The 11,222-nt window shown below is 47.9% G+C and overlaps 1 long non-coding RNA gene across 2 annotated transcripts; it reads right to left on the reverse strand.

Moving 5' to 3' along the window:
- Nucleotides 1–670: 670 nt before the first annotated feature.
- LOC308610733 lies at nucleotides 671–9,731 on the reverse strand. Of its 2 annotated transcripts, none has more exons than XR_014014626.1 (4): nucleotides 9,607–9,731; nucleotides 3,092–3,229; nucleotides 2,760–2,846; nucleotides 671–845 (listed from the first exon to the last, which is right to left on the reverse strand). It is a non-coding gene; the product is annotated as an uncharacterized lncRNA (long non-coding RNA). The 2 variants fall into 2 exon arrangements; XR_014014627.1 differs by lacking the exon at nucleotides 671–845 and adding an exon at nucleotides 2,099–2,580 and having other exon boundaries at nucleotides 9,607–9,730.
- Between the last annotated feature and the right edge of the window lie 1,491 nt (nucleotides 9,732–11,222).

The following is an 11,222-nucleotide window of genomic DNA, read 5'->3' on the forward strand; positions in this document are numbered from 1 at the left end:
CACTTCCGCTCACCTGTTGGGGTTAGAGGCCCCCAACTGCTGTCCTGTTGTAAAGGACTTCTCATATCAGCCCCTTGGAGATAAGGCTGCACCAGCCTACTTCAATATTCCCCATACCCCAGTGTCACTCAATTATTGGTCACCCTGTGCAGTGTTTCCATAATCAAGTCTTCAAACCGCTTACCTCCTAACTTCGCCATAGAAACATCAGCCACGCTCGCTCTCCTGTCACCAGAGATATTCTGTGTGTGTTCAAAAGTCCCTTGGCCTGCCTGTTATTTCAGCAATAGTTTAAGCTTGAAAGCAAGATCCACAGCTGAAAACATTGCTCAACAAAGCAATAAATCATATCGTCTTACATCATTCCCCTGCTCCCACACCTCACACTGCTGGACTCCTCGCAGACTCAGGGATTCTATCTCTAAGGCATGCTCCAAGAAAAGAACAAGGGACTTTCTGCCTTTTGTTTTGTTTTACCAAAGAGATGTAATGTTTCCCTTTACAGAGTTAGCCCTTCCTCGTGTGTGTTCAGTACAAGCTCCTGCCTGCCTTTATTTCTGGTGACCAAATGTAAACAGCTCGCCAGAAGGTGTTAGTTTGTTAAGAATGCCCTAACCAATTGCTCAACCTTGGAGGCGTAAAACAACAGAAATTTATTCTCTCACCGTTCTGGAAGCCAGAAGTCCAAAACCAAGGTGTCAGCAGGGTCATGCTCCCTTCAAAGGCGCTAGGGGAGCATCCTTCCTTGCCTGGGAGCTCCCTGTGGCTACCAGCATCCTCTGGCTCTAGTCTCTGCCTCTGTCTTCATGGCCTTTCTTCCCTCTGTGTCTGTGCCCTGTCCTCTCCTTGGAAGGACACCAGTGATTGGATTTAGGGCTCATTCTAAATCCAGGATGATTTCCTCTCAAGATCCTTAACGAATTACACATCTTCAGATTCTATTTCCAAAGAAGGGCATATTCTGACATCTGGGTAGACACAGATTTTCTTTTCGAGGTAAGGGTGGTACTATTCGACCCACGACACAGGATGTGGAAGGATATGGCGCTCTCCTCCCAAGATTCCAGCCTAAATGCCCTGCTCTCTGCCCACCTGCCCCATCCTCCTCCACAGACAGCTGCATACATTTTCTTTGGTTGGTTGTAACATATTTTTTTAACCGCTGGGAGTATTACGTTTCAATTGGTGTGAAAGGAGCAGCTGCTCATCAGTCTCCCAGTCTGTGAAATGGAACCAGCAATGCCTCTCTGCCAGTTGTCGTGAGGTGTAACCAAGCAAACGAAGGCCAGACACCTGGTGCTGGCCTGCAGGAGGTGTTCGGGCTGTGATAGCTTAGCCCCCAGGCTCAGGTCCCTGGGGCCCGCATGCCTGACATGAAAACTGGGTGTTGGCCACACTTAACCAGTAAGGTGAGGAAGAAGCAGAAAACAATAGCTGAGTGGCCATCGGGTTCTATTTCACTTCAGCAGCTACTCTGAAACCCACCCTGGGTGTTTCTCCAACTCCTCCCAACCTCTTCTGGTCCTGACAGGTGGTGAGAGTATCACATCCATTCTGCAGATGAAAAAACTGAGGCAGGGGGAGTTAGACATCAGTGGCTTGGCCAACATGATGTTAAAATCTTGAGGGTCTAGTTTCAAGCCAAGGGCCGTTGTAGGAGGTTTCCAGCTGGATCTGAGGTCTGAGCTGGGGTTCTGGGTTGCCAGGGGTGCTCTGAGAGCAATGAATTACAGAACCATCCAGAGGAGTCAGAGGCCAAATCTATTTTTTTGTTTTCAAAGACCAAATGTGCTCCTAGTCTTGGGCTGTGTCTGATTAACGTCAAAACGGCAGAGAAATGTGGAAAATGAAGTCAAAACCATTACTTGTTTTTTGTGAGGGTGGAAAAAATCCAAAGATGTGAATATTATTTCTTTTTAAATTTAGTCACATCTATTTATACATATAGACACATGGAATTAAGAGTTGGAGGCTGGTAACCAAGCCTTAAAAATAGCACCCCACCCAGAAGAGAAATATGATCTTTGGGGTCCCTGTGTCCAGAAAAACCCTAGACAATCCTCTGGCTCTCAAGAGACGGAAAGTAATTGGTTTGGAGATTTTTTATTTCAATCATTTTTAAGTCAAGGAGGTTTGTGGCGAAGGAGGAATCCCTTTCTAACCATCTCCACCTCTACCCGTTTCAGTTGTATCCACAGCTTCGTTCTCATGAACAAGATCCCAGGAACTCAGAAAACTGCAACAGGGGGGTGGGGGGTCAGAGTTCAATCTGCCTGAACTTCATTTTCAATCCAGGACTCCATTACGCCAACCAGCTCTCAAAGAAGCAATCAACTTGCCCCGTTTTGCATTTGTTTTCCTGTCAGTTTTGTGGCTGTTCATTATGTGTGAGGAGAAATGAGGGCTTGTGTATAAACACCACAGTTGAACAAGGAGCATATTTCTTTCCCCGTCTCTAAATCTGGACCCTTCCCCTTCTCGCCAGTGCTACAATTTCCTCTGGCACTTGAGACAGACATATGTTATTTTCAGTTCCACAACTTTCTTGTTCGCTGTATCACTGCACACATGGCCCAGGCACTGCAAATATAAATACATGTGGGCGTCTGCATTTCAACCACTGGACTCTCGCCACTTTTTTTTTTTTTAATGCAATGTAACTCAAGTGGATTGTCATCACAGCCAGGCGGCGTGACAAAGTCCTCCAACAAAATCAACATTTCCCAAGCCCAGACCGCCATCCCATCCCAAATTCTTACCATTTGCCATCCACCCCCGCCAATCGGCAAATGCTCAAACCGGCTTCAGCGGGCAGAATCCTACGATGACCCTCCGATTACTCTTACCTGATGAAAGAAGAGCCTAATAAATAAATACGCTAATTGGGCTTTGCGAAGATAGACCTTCCCCAACAGTACTTATTGCCACATGATAAAAACCCATGACAAGCTTCAGCTTTGTGGATACTCTGAGAATAAATAAGAGGTTGTCTGCAAATTCAAACATGCTGAACAGGTTGGCGCTCTTTCAGGTAGCAGTGGGTTTAGGCCGGATGTCAAGATGTGGGAAAGGGAGGCCTTTTAATACTCACTCCCTTCTGCTGAGGTGTGTACCAGGAGCCGGTAGCAGGGCAGCAGCACATGGATATACAGACAGATGTTGGATTCTTCTCCCAGATCCTGGAGAATTTGCAGATGGCCCCCCACACAGGAGACGATGGAGGGTAAAGCTGATGAAAATAAAAGCAGCAACTTCCATTTAATATGTGCTTGCTACAAGCCATACACTTTATCTCATTTTAGTTTCACAAATAATTATCCCCACTTAACAGACAGAGAAACTGAGACTAATGAAAACTGAGACCAGTGAAAACTTTTGCTAAGATATTGTCCTTGTGAGTCCAGGACTGTGCACCCACTGCTGACTCCTTAAAAAGTATTTGGATTTATCAGGTGCATGCATTCCATATTAGTTGTTTTATCTAATCTCAGAAAACTCTGTAAGATAGATATTATCAGCATTTTACAGATGGGAGGATAAAGCTCCGAGAAGTTAAGTACCTTGCCCAGGGCCGCTTGGATGATAAATGAGCAGAGATTTGAACCAATGTGGTCTAACTCCAAAGCCCGTGCCCTAAAACATGGACCAGGTAGTAAATATCTTAGGCTTTCAGTTCATCCAGTCACTGTCACAGTGACTCAGTTCTGACCTGCTAGCTTGAACGCAGCTATAGACAATATGTGAATGAATGGGTACAGCTTTGTTCCAATCAAACTTGATCTACGAAAACAACTGGATGGATTTGGCCAAAGGGTTGTAGTTTGCTGATCCCTACTCTAAAACATTACAGTCGACATATTACATCCGTGGTCAAGGCCAGGAAACGCTGAGCACAGGGCTAGAGGCACAGAAACCGAGGCGTGGTCTTTGTTTTCCCTGACCTCATCTCCTGTTACTCTTCCCCTGACTCTCTCTGCTCCAGCTGCACAGCCTCCTTGCTACTCTTCAAACATACCTGCATCTTACTGCCTCAGGGCCCTTGCGCTTGCTATTCACCCTGCCTGGAGCAACTGTCCTTTCAGATCTCTTCATGGCTGACTGCCTCACCTCCTTCCTTTTTTTGCTCCACTCTCAACTTACAGTAAGGCCTTCTCTGACTACCCTATCAAAACTTGTAGGGCTTCCCTGGTGGCGCAGTGGTTGAGAGTCCGCCTGCCAATGCAGGGGACGCGGGTTCGTGCCCCGGTCCGGGAAGATCCCACATGCCGCGGAGCGGCTGGGCCCGTGGGCCATGGCCGCTGGGCTTGCGCGTCCGGAGCCTGTGCTCCGCAACGAGAGAGGCACAGCAGTGAGAGGCCCGCGTACCGCAAAAAAAAAAAAAAAAAAAAAACTTGCAGCACATACCCAGGCTAGTATTTCTTCTCTCCCTCCTCTGCTTTCTTTCTCTCCATAGCACTTATCACCATCAGATAATGCTATCATTTTACTACTACATTTCGTTCATTGTCTGTCTTTCCCCCCACCACTAGAATGGACACTGTGGGAGGGTAGCCATTCTTGTTTTGTCGGTTTGGTCACTGCAATCCATTCCCAGGTTCTAGAATAGTACCTGGCACAGTGAGTGTCCAATGAACATTTGCTGGGTGACTTAATAAATTTTGGACTGATGGGAAGTCATCTTTAGAGCAAGCAGAACTTGGACCCAGCAAAGCTGCCCTGGAGGGCAGCCACTTGTGATGATTTCTGGGCCCACTGGGGCACTGCCCAGGGTGGAGTCGGGGCCCCAGCACTTCTCAGCAGCTTGGCAATGTCTCCGTTGACCATACAAAGTATAGCAGCCATGGGGGTGGGGGGACAGTTGCTGAGGAACAGGGAAGCTGAACAACCACCATGAAATTTCCTGGGCCTCATCTTCCCCCATGCTGACCTCTGTCCATCTGAGTGATTATTCGATGCTTCTGAAGCCCTTTGAACTCACCCTTCCTCTGGGCACGATTGCTATCTTTCTGGAAGGGAATCATTCACTTGACACCCTGTTAGAGGTAACGGATGAGTCAGGAGGCAAGCTTGGGGATGTTTCTCAGCAGCCTCCACCAACCCCATCTCCACCAGAGGCTGGGGGAAGCCACTTGGGTCTGTAACCTGACACTGTGTTTTATGAATGAACTAATTTTCCATAGGCACCTTCAAGCTGGGAAACATCCCAGAGGTGGACTAACCTTTAACATTAGGTGTAATTAAGGATTAGCCATGTCACATGACCCGTGAAGCACCGGAGACCAGAGATAATAAATCCCCCCACTGTGGGCCGTTCCCCACAGGCAGCGCCAGCCTCGGGACCTGGGGGGCCCAGCAGTGAACGTGGAACACCCGGGGCTCAAGCACCCTCCCCCTCCAGAGCAGGCAGGTGACGCAGAGCCAAGCGGCCAGTCGGGGACACCTTCTAACCGCGCCAGTCGTGGCGTGGTCAGCAGCCTCTGAGAGCAAAAGCCCAGTCCTTGGACAGAGCTCCCTCTGGCCCAAGACCGTGCACAGCTTTTCACACCCAATGTCCCTCTAAGGCCACAACAACCTGTGACCCCAATTTTATATGTGAACACTGACGCTCTCAGGTTCAATGATTTGTCCAAGATCCCTAACTAGTAAGTGACTAGACCAGAATTGGGTTTTTTTTTTTTTTTTTTTTGCAGTACACGGGACTCTCACTGTTGTGGCCTCTCCCGTTGCGGAGCACAGGCTCCGGACGTGCAGGCTCAGCGGCCATGGCTCACGGGCCCAGCCGCTCCGCGGCATGTGGGATCTTCCTGGACCAGGGCACGAACCCATGTCCCCTGCATCGGCAGGCGGACTCTCAACCACTGTGCCACCAGGGAAGCCCTGTTATTTTTTTTAATTGAAGTATAGTTGATTTACAATGTTGTGTTTGTTTCAGGTATATAGCAAAGAGGTTCAGTTATATATATATATATAATATATAATATATATATTATATAATATATATAATATATTATATATATAATATATATATTATATAATATATATAATATATTATATATATAATATATAATATAATACATATATTATATATATAATAATGATATACATATTTTCTTTTTAAGATTCTTTTCCATTATAGGTTATTAGAAGATAATGAATATAGTTCCCTCTGCTATATAGTAGGTCCTTGTTGTAAACCAGAATTTGAACTGGCACCAAAGCCCATGTATTTAATCACAATGTCTTAAAACTTCTTAAGTCACCTTTCTGAACCAAATCTGGAGTTGGTGTGTGTATACACGGGGTAGGGGATTTAGTTGGTGTTTAATCATAAGAAGCAAAACAATCTCTGTCCATCCATGGTGAACAGAACTAGTGCTTCCTTTCTCCCAGGGCTTAGTGTAAAATGGGTCCCAGTTGGTGGAGGGCAGTGCTGAACTGCCAAGGGGTGACCTGTGCCAGATCCAGGGTCCTCCCTGTCCACCCCCAGCCCCCAGCCCTAACTTTGGAAAGGCCCAGAGCGTCTATTCTCATCAGACACCACCCCTGCAGCACTGACCTTCCACTGGGAAAGTTTTAAAAAGGGTTAGTATGGTGGTCCCTCAAAAAAGTAAATGTAGAATTACCATAAATCCAGTAATTCCAATTCTAGGTATATATCAAAAAAACTGAAAGCAGGAACTCAAACAGATATGGCACACCCACGTTCACGGCGGTATTATTCACAACAGCCAAAATGTGGAAACAACGTAAATGATCATTGATGGACAAACGGATAAGCAGAATGTGCTACATACAAACAATGGAATATTATTCAGCCTTAAAAACAAATGAGGGCTTCCCTGGTGGCGCAGTGGTTGAGAGTCCACCTGCCGACGCAGAGGACGTGGGTTCGTGCCCCGGTCCGGGAAGATCCCACATGCCGCGGAGCGGCTGGGCCCATGAGCCATGGTCGCTGAGCCTGTGTGTCCGGAGTCTGTGCTCTGCAACGGGAGAGGCCACAACAGTGAGAGGCCCATGTACCGCAAAAAAAGAAAAAAAAAGAAATTCTGACACATGCCACAGCACGGATGAACCCTGAAGACAATATCCTAAGTGAAATAAGCCAAACACAAAAGGACAAGTATTGTATGATTCCACATACATGAGTTTACCTAGAACAGTCAAATTCATAGAAACAGGAAATATTAGAGGTTACCAAGGCTGGGTGAAAGGAGAGGGGGAGTTATTAGTTCACGAGGACAGGAATGATGCAAAAGATGTGGAGATGAACAGTGGTGGTGATTGTACAACAATGTGAAGGTACTTAATCTCACTGAACTGCCCACCTAAAAATGGAGAAAGTGGTAAATTTTATATTATGTATATTTTACCACAACAAAAATGAACAAACAAGGGGCAATGCTCTCTGTCAATCAGCCTGGTGGAGTTACTATGAGCTGGAAGCCAGGAACTGGAAACGAGGCTCCGGGCCGGGAGGCATGGAGCATGGGAAGCCGACCGCCTGCTGGGTGCTCCGCTGTGTGCCCCGAGCAACATGGCAGCTTCTCTGAGCCAAGCTTTGCCCGAGGACCAGGAAGCCTTTGGTTTCTTGCATCTGAGTAAATTGCAAGGGGGAGAATTAAACTGACCCAGAAGGGTAGGATACCCCACTCTTGTTCTACACTAATAGATACCTTTTCTTTTCCATTCACTCAGAAGTAGTTTGTGAACACCTACCCCGTGCCAGCTGCTTAGCCTGGCACACACTCTGCACACACAGCTGGGCACCCACCCTCACAGCACTGTCTCATGGAGGAACCATGGTGCCCATTGCAGACAAGGAGGGAAGAGGTTCTGAGACTGTCTTTCACAAGGCCTCACAGCTTGTTCATCGGCTAAGGCTGCAGTTATAGGATTCTTACACAGGCCCCGTCGCATCCAAATCCTATATGGATTCTTTCTACAAGCGAATATCCCAGAAAAAGAGATGTCAGAATCCCACCGGAAAAGAAAAATAACACAGAGCTAAGGCGGGGATCAGCGAGTAGCAGAGAGAATTCTCTGTTCCTTTTGCCCCGCGTTCACACCCATCCCCAGGTATAAAGGGATGCCCGGAGGGGGATCGGCCCGTCCCTCCAGCCCAGCGAGGCCTCTTCATCTACCGTTTCCAGGGGCCACGTGTGTGGCCTCAGCATCGTCACCCTGCTTCCATCTACAGAACAGAAGAAATTATTTCCTGGGTACAAATCCAGTTTATGTTCCAACCAAAGAGAGACAGAAAGGGTCCACGGTCGACACTCTGGGCAGGCCTGTACATTTTGCTTCATGGTCATGGCTGAGTTAGACACTGACTTGTCAGGTGACCCTGGGCAAGCCCCGGGGCCTGCGTTGTGCCCAGGTTGTTACTGAAGGCAAGATGCCCTCCAGCCCTGGTGTTCCCAAAAGAAGAAAGTCATCTGTAGTCTTAGAGATGCGAGCCTTCCTTCCCCCTGCCCTCCGACTAGCACGTGTCCCTCCCTCCCTCAGCCGCCTGTTCTCCCTCCTCAGTCCTTTCCTCTTCAAGACCCAGTGTTTCTGATCCCCTGCCTGGGAGGCCTTGCACAGATGTGGGGCTTCTGCTCGACCTGCACCTCATGTCAGCAGCCCCCCGGCCCTGTCTGGGGGACCCTGTGTGTGTGCACTTTCCCTCACGTCCCTTGGGCTGGCCCTGGGGAGAGGAATGCGGCCTCCCTCTACGCCCAGGGTGCTTGACTGTTAATGATTCCCAGGCACGCTTCCCCCACCCTGTCCCTGGAGACATTTCCAGAGTTGTTTTATGATGGAGGCTGGGGAAATCTATTAATGAGAGCAGTAATTGCTACCTTTGGGCACCAAATGTTGATTTACAACGGTTAATGCCTCAGATTCCAAGGCATAAATTTCAGCTTTTCCACCATTTTGTCTGGAGCAAAACAAAACAGAGGGAGATCACATATCCTGGGCTACAGATGTTTGGCTACACAGAGCATTTTTCTAAGATGGGGGCTGGGGCGGGGGGCTGGGTGTTTAATTTAATTAACAATAGAGCATCGCCAGTGCTTGTTAAGCCGTGTGCACCTACATCGGTGTAAAAGCATTCTCTGGGTGTCAATGCCCATTTCTTAGGAGAGGGGAACAGAGGACAGGGCAAGGAGCCTGGGCAGGAAGTCGGCTTCTCCCGCGCCCCGCCCCACCCCCCAGCTCTGTCCTGATTGGCTTGATCGCTTGGCCAAGGAGGTGACAAAGCTGCCTCTTTACCCTCGGGGAGTGGCTGTGTGTCTGAGTGGCTCAGCCATGTTCTTGGAGTCCTTTGGGAAAAAAGAGACTTCCAAGATCAAGGAGAGGTGACCCCGTTGGGAGGGTGATTGGGTGTCTGTCAAAGGCAAAGAGGCTGACCCCATTTTCCTTCCAAATGAGGATCTGAGGGAGTTGGAAACTCGAAAAAGAATTCAGTTTTTGGGATTCATCCAATTAGATTTTCCAGAAACTCCTGTAAGGGCTATAAAGCCACAGTAATTTATTCCCAAAACAGCTACAACACGATCAGAAAAACACAAGCCCCCTCCCACCCCGCCCCCCCCACCGGCTGTTAGAAATCTATCTTCCTACCTTGGCTGACAGATGCCCCATCTCAGGCGAGTAAATGGACTTGGCACCAAGCAGGTACCAGACAGCCCTGCTCCAGGCCCACAACCCACCCTCCCAGCTGTCCTATCAGAGATCCGCAGTTGGGACGTAAAGTAGCACAGCCCGAGTGCTATATGGAGATCCACCACAACTCAAACAGCCCCTGGGATTCCAATCATTCAACAAATATTTGCCACGTGTCTGCTACGTGCAAGGCACAGTACAAACAGGCCTGAAGGAATTTCTGGCCCATTCTTAGGCCAGTTTTGAGTGAGAGTTTAATAACAGCTCATCCCTGTCTCCTGTATGATTCTTTATGATTTTCAAAACGCTTATTAAATATTTGAATATCTCACCAGCCCAATAGTGGACATCCCCACTTTACGGAGGAAGGATATCATGTTCAGAGAAGCAAAGTGATTTGCCCAAGGTCACCAGCAAAAGAGAAAAGAAGTAATACAATAAGGCACAGTTGGCATTTGAACTCATGTTTCATGATCACTGAAAATGGACTGGGGGTCAGTTAAACCATCGCCCTATGCAAGTGAAGCAAATGGAGGTCAAATATGTCAGGACCACGTGGGTCCAAGTTCTCTTTGTTATTGAAAAAAAAAAAATCTGGGGAGTTCCCTGGTGGTCTAGTGGTTAGGATTTGGCATTATCACTGCTATGGTTAGGGTCCGATCCTGGTCAGCGAGCTGAGATCCTGCAAGCCGAGTGGTGCAGCCAAAATATTAAAAAAAATTTTTTTGAATAATAATAAACAAACTTTAAAAAATCTATATGGGATTGCATCTGTGTCTGTGACTAGAAGGAACCACTTCCCTGGCCCTGTGTGAGAAACCATTATGAGAAGGAAAAAAGAGCTACTATTGTCATCAAACTCCAGAAAGTCTGGGCTAGAGAAGGCTGTAAAGTACTGACCCCTTGTTTCAGGAATGGGGACACTGAGCCCAGAGGAGGTGCCGAGGGCCTCCACTCATTGAGTCAGGGATGGCTTTCAACCCCAGGCGTCCTGGCCACTGCCCTTTTCCCTTCACCAGCCAGGATGCTGTTGACTGGGAGAGAAGAATCAGTTCAGAGTAAAGCGGCCAGATTGCTACAGAACTCTATTCTCTTCTCTTTCATCTCTTCTCTTTCATCTCTTCTCTTCTCCTGTTTTTTTCCTCTCCATCCAGGATGGAAAAGCCTGGCCCCAGGACAGCCCCTCCTCCCAAGAATGGGAATATTTGAGGACCTCTTTTTGGCACTAGGGGAAGAGGAGGGTCCTCAGCTAGGGTATCCGGCTTCCTCCCCCAGCCCAAGCAGAGGCCCTTAACAGGGAGGAAACGCTCCTGTGAAGCAGGGAAATGGGATAGGGGAGAGAGGCTGGGAGCAAGTTAATGATGTGCCTGGGATTTCTGCATCAGCAACTCTGATGTGTGATTAGGAACTTCCCTCCAAAGTAAATCAATGTGAGCTTTCCAGCCTCTCATGCCCTAGAAGTTCAGATGCAGCAAAAAACAGAGCATGTGTCCACAGCATCCATATCCTACACCCATGGCAGACCCTGCTAATCAACGGTAGCCTTCTAATCCACTAACTATGGGCAGCTAACA

The sequence above is a fragment of the Mesoplodon bidens genome, assembly GCF_964165515.1.
Source record: "Mesoplodon bidens genome assembly, contig: HAP1_SCAFFOLD_1382, whole genome shotgun sequence".
Taxonomy (NCBI): domain Eukaryota; kingdom Metazoa; phylum Chordata; class Mammalia; order Artiodactyla; family Ziphiidae; genus Mesoplodon; species Mesoplodon bidens.